Genomic DNA, 5,777 nt, shown 5'->3' on the forward strand with positions numbered 1-5,777 from the left:
CTTGTTTAAGGAAGATGACTTGTATCTAGACAGATGAGTACCAGGATTAGGAAACACACAGGACCTGTGGGAAAATTAGGTAAGCAGTTGCATTACAAAATTAATTAATTAACTAATTAAAATAAAAAAGAGGTCAAAGGGCTGGAGAATGGTTTAACTTCTAAACTGTTTGCTGCACGAGAGTAGAAACATAAGCTGTGTCCTCAGCATTCTTGTAAGAAGCAGGGTGTGCAGCCACAGAACCTTCAACCTACTATACGTCTTCCTGGCAAATTTTGCTGGAATGGTGATGTAGAACTTGTGGGAGTGGCTAACCAGTTACTTGTATAACTGGAGGCCCATGACATGAGAGGGAACCCGCAACTGCCACTACACTGATGGCCAGGATCCTTTGGCTGCTCAGTCCAGAGACCCACAATAAAACCAAACGCAACTGTCAAAAGAAATGAAATTATTCCTAATGATTTTTCTGTTATACTCATAGATCAGTGCCTGTCCTAATAATCATCAGAGGCACCATCCAGGAACTAAGAGGAACAGATGCAGGGACTACAGCCAAAGAGTAGATGGAGTCAGGGTAACCCTGCAGTTGTGGCAGAAGCCAAGATTTCAGAAGCCAGAGACTTCAAGGACACTCTGAGAACACAACCCACAGAATCAACTAAGCAGGGCTCATAGGGGTTCGCAGTGACTGAAGAGAAAATCATGGAGTGTGCATGGGTCTGCACTAGGCCCTTTGCATATATGTTATGGTTGTATAGCTTGGTTTTTTGGAGCCCTCTAGCAGTGGAAGGTTAAGCGGTCTCTGACCCTTTTGCTTGCACTTAACCCCTTTTCCTCCTACTGAGTTACCTCTTCCAGCCTTCATGAGGGTTTGTGCCTAGTCTTATTGTACTTTGTTATGAGTATTCAGCTGCTATTACTGGTAGGCCTGCTCTTTTCTTTTTGAAGGGAAACAAGGGAGGGATAGATCTAGGAGAGAGAAAAGGTATATGTGAGGGAGACTGGGATACGTGCAAGTAGGGAATCTGCTTTTGGGATCTAATGTATATAAAGAAATAAAAATACACAGGCTGCGATGGCACAGCCCTGTGATCCTAGCACTGAGAAGGCAGGCAGAAATGGATCCCTGTGGCCTGAGGACCAACTTCTCTACCCAAATTCCTTGAGCTCATAAATCAGGTAGAGAGCGATTGAGAAAGATACTTGATGTCAACATCTGGCTTCCACACAAACACCCTACCTCCATCTCCACACATATCCATGGTCACTAACTTACCACATAGTACACTGTTCATTGTGAGTGATAAATAAGGGCAATGACTTTTTCCAAATGGGATCATGTTAGTTCTCATCCCATTAAAAGGCTCATTAAAACAATAACATGATGGTTCTCAACATTTCTAACGCTATAACCCGTTACTACACTTCATGTTTTGGTGACCTCCAAACAGAAAAATACATTAACTGCCTCTTCATAATTGCAGTTTTGCTACTATATTAATAGTGATGTAAACATCTGTGTTTCCTTATGGTCTTAGGTGACCCCTTTGAAACAGTGATTCATCCCCCAAAAGTGTTGTAACTCACAGGTTGAGAACTACTGCAACAACATTTAGAAAATAACAAAGTGAGATTTACTATTCTAAAGAATTACTGATGAGGTTGGAGTAATGGATCAGCAATTAAGAACCTTTAGTGCTATTGAAAAAGACCCAGATTTAGATTTCAGTACCCATACTGGTGGGCTCACAGTTCTCTGTAACTTTGGCTCCATGGGATCTGGCACCCTCTTATGTACTCTGCAAGCATGGTACACATGTTGTGCCCCTACAACATGTGCACACAAACACATGAATAAATGTTAAAATAATACTGCTACCACTAACACTGATGATATTAGGTAGAATGCTAGTATACAGATCAGTATTACAATGCTATCATGATAACAGTATTATTGTACACAACACACTGTCATAAAAAAAGCTGTAAATATGAACAGATAGCCGAGTCTAGTGGTACAGGCCTGGGATCCTAGCTAATTCAGCAGAAAAAGCAGGAAAATTAAGACTTCATGGTCTGCCTACAAACGTAGTGAAGTCAAGGCAAGCCCAGGCAACTTAGTGAAACCCTGTGTCACAAAAAGGGGTTAGAAGTACTGCCTGCTCTTCCAGAAAAACCTGGGTTCATATTCCAGCACCCATATAGTGGCTTACAATGATGGGGAGGTACAGCTCAGGGGTTAAGGGTAGCTGGAGATCATGCAGAGGACCTGAATTCAGTTACCAGCATCCATATTGATTGACTCACAACCACCTGTAACTCCAGCTCAAAGGCATGTGATACCTTCTTCTGGCCTCCCCGAGCACCACACATGTATGTGGTGCACTGACAAAACTCTCGTACACATAATTAAATCCATAAATAAATATAATCCTTAAAGTATATATAAATAAAACATGAAAACTGTGCTGATTTATGGATCAGTGGAAGAATTGTTTGTGTAGTGTGTGCACTGCAATTGATTCAGTCTTCAGTGCTGCAAGAACAAAACAATCAAGTGCGACAAAACCATCCAAAGGAAGGCTTAACATAATTATGATATCCACAAATTTTAAAAGACAAAAATACAGAAAGGAGGACCCTCACCAGATATTAGATGCAGATATATTTGAATCATCCAGAAAACATGAAAATTCTTAACCTGTATCCACCTAGCACCTCTACTCTCAAAAGTAAATAGACTTATCTGTAAGTAGTGGGAGTATACATGAAGGTGTGTCTTTTCAACAAATTGCACTAGAACAACACAATCTACTTGCAAAATAAAATTAACTGGCTCCAGCAGCATGATGTTGTCATCTGGTCACTACATACACTTGTGCACACACATGCATTCACACTTATGAAAAGATGCTAAACAGTATTCATCATTAATAATATGAAAATAAAAACAATGAGATATCCTCATATACCTAAGGAATGAGTAAGGGACTAAGGGAAGTGGCTCAGATGGTAAAGTGCTTGCCTAGGAAAGTAGCCAGCTCTGGTTCTGTTCTAGCATCACATGCACACAAAGGAAGAAAGTAAGGAAGGAATGAAGAAATGAAGGAAAGAAGAAGGGATAGAGGAAGAGAGGAAGAAGGAATATAATTCCTACTCCTGGGTGGCCTTAGGATTCCTATGTGCGTACACAATGGAAAGAGAAAATAAACTCTTACAAGCAGACCTGACACCACAGACACTCCTATGCATGTGTGCACCCCTATGTGTATACCCACATGAATAAAATAAATGTAATAAAAATTGGAGGTACACATGTATGCTCAATCCACAGCTGGTGTATTGAGATGCAACTTCAATGTAAGTTGTGATATCTATGTATTTGGAAAGATCACTACTGGGTTGTCTGAAACAACTGATGAAATCATCAATATACTATATCAAGAAGCACAAGGGGAGACATTACCAAACATCTAGACTCTTTACAGAGAAATGAAAAAAGGAAAACAATCAAGACACAGAAAATATTGGAAACAATTCCAGAGTGCGAGGTAGGGCTTGTGGATGGCAGGCACTGAACTGTGCTGATGTGGGGAGAGGGAGAGAAGGGCTTGCGGAGGAAGGATACTATGCTCTACAGACATAGTCTTCTGTGTTGACTGATGAAAAGGTCAGACCTCACACCTCACTAACAAGGGTCTAAAGGCCCACTGACACTCTATGAGTTCTTCAAAGGACATCTTTATCTAAGAGGATAAACTGTCATCACTTAGCTCTAAGTGACGCCTTCCTGAAGACATCCCCACTAAGTATAATAAAGACAGGAATAATCTGTGTTTACTTCTGGCTAAAACAGATTCTCAACCTGTGGTCATGACACCTTAAGGATCCAGTGACCCTTTCACTGGGATCGCATATCAGATATCCTGCACATCAGATATTTATGATTCATAACAGCAAAATTACAGCTATGAAGTAGCAACAAAAACTTATGTGGTTAGGGGTTACCACACAACATGAGGAACTGTATTAAAGGGACAAAGCATTAGGAAGGTTGAGAACCACTGGACCAACATAATATATAACCTTGATTCTCTAGCCCTCTTTTCTCATGTCCTAGAAGATATCTTTTATAAAGCCACCTCAAAATTTTGTGTGTTAAAAAAAGGCCTTCAACTTTTAACCTTATTACAAACAACAATCTTGTTTAAAATATTTTGGAGTCTTTTTGTGTGTATGTGTATATCTGATGAATGTGGTGTGTGTGTGTGTGTGTGTCTGTGTGTGTGTCTGTGTGTGTGTGTGTGTGTGTGTCTGTGTGTGTGTCTGTGTGTCTGTCTGTGTGTCTGTCTGTGTGTCTGTCTGTGTGTATATGTGTTTAGAGGCCAGAAAACACTATCAGCAGCCTGGAGCTGGAATTACAGGCAGCTGAGTCACTCACGTGGGAACCAAACATGGGTGTCTGGAAGAGCAGCAAACATTCTTAATCAGTGACCTGTCTCTCCAGAACTACAAAGTACACTCCTCTTTGGGCAACGTTAGAGTAAAGTGAGAGGGGCTCTATTTCTTAGCAATCTTTAGAGGTATACTGTGAGAGCCACCCAGTTCCAATGTGTGCCCAATGAAAAGAAACAAACTCTGACTCTCCCTTGATGTCCTATCTCATCTCTCTCCTCTCCCCTCTCCTCCCCTCTCCTCCCCTCTCCTCCCCTCTCCTCCCCTCTCCTCCCCTCCCTCCCTCCCTCTCTCTCTCTCTCTCTTTTGAAGCATTTTTCTATTTTTTTTTTAACAAATCCAAATTGGCTTCATATCTGCCTTGCTCTGAAATTAATTTCTTCATTGAAGCCATAAATCTTAGTTTTGCCTGTGTGAATGGGAGTTGGCCTCTCTGAAAAGATGCCCCCTAGGCAGCTGCTAGTGTGGAGTGAGGCTGTGTTCCTAGCACTAGTGACAACCCAACTAGATCAGACACTTAGGATTAGGGAAACTGTTAGAATTCAGACCAGACTTCTGCTCAGACCACCATAGCTGCAGCAGCCCCTCATCTCTAATGGTCACTGTAAGAAATAAATTGTTGTGGTCCATTTTCAGTGTGCTCTGAACTCAGATCAAAGAATCACAGATTGAAAGCAGGAGGCTCTGGGCCCCCTATTTCCTCTAACAGGTGGTTGCAGTTTGCAGAGTTTCAAAGTTACAGTCTTTCTTGTGACTGAAGCTGCAAACAGAAAAGGGGGGGCAGTCTTAACCATGAATATTCCTTAGATGAGGATTTGCTTCCTGAAGTAATCTGATGGGGGAATTTGGGAAAGAATTTAAATGCCAGAGTATGGGAAGGAGGACTGCAAAAAGCTGTGTCTGGAACATGGCACAGTTGGTGCTCACACGAATTCACAGTGGCTGGGGATGCCTGAATAAGATCAAGCTAGTCAACATTCTGGCATGGATGGAAGAGCGGGTGATTAGGTACAATTCGTAACTGTTGAGCTAATGGCACTTGATAGCTGCTGAGGAGGAGAACCATTCTTCCATGAGAAGGGAACTCCTCTCCCAGGTAGTTGCCAGTGTTCAAGTTGAGTGACCCCCAGAATTGTGCACATATACTAACTGGACTACACTTAGCTTGAAATTTCATAAGAATGTTACTGACCTTAAGAGGGGAACCCAAATCAGAAAGAAGTAATTGAAGTAATTGGGGAGGGGGGGGAGGGAGAGAGAGGGAGAGAGAGGGAGAGAGAGAGAGAGAGAGAGAGAGAGAGAGAGAGAGAGAGAGAGAG

Source organism: Grammomys surdaster, unplaced genomic scaffold (genome assembly GCF_004785775.1).
Source record: "Grammomys surdaster isolate TR1022 unplaced genomic scaffold, NIH_TR_1.0 570, whole genome shotgun sequence".
In the NCBI taxonomy this organism is placed as follows: Eukaryota; Metazoa; Chordata; class Mammalia; order Rodentia; family Muridae; genus Grammomys; species Grammomys surdaster.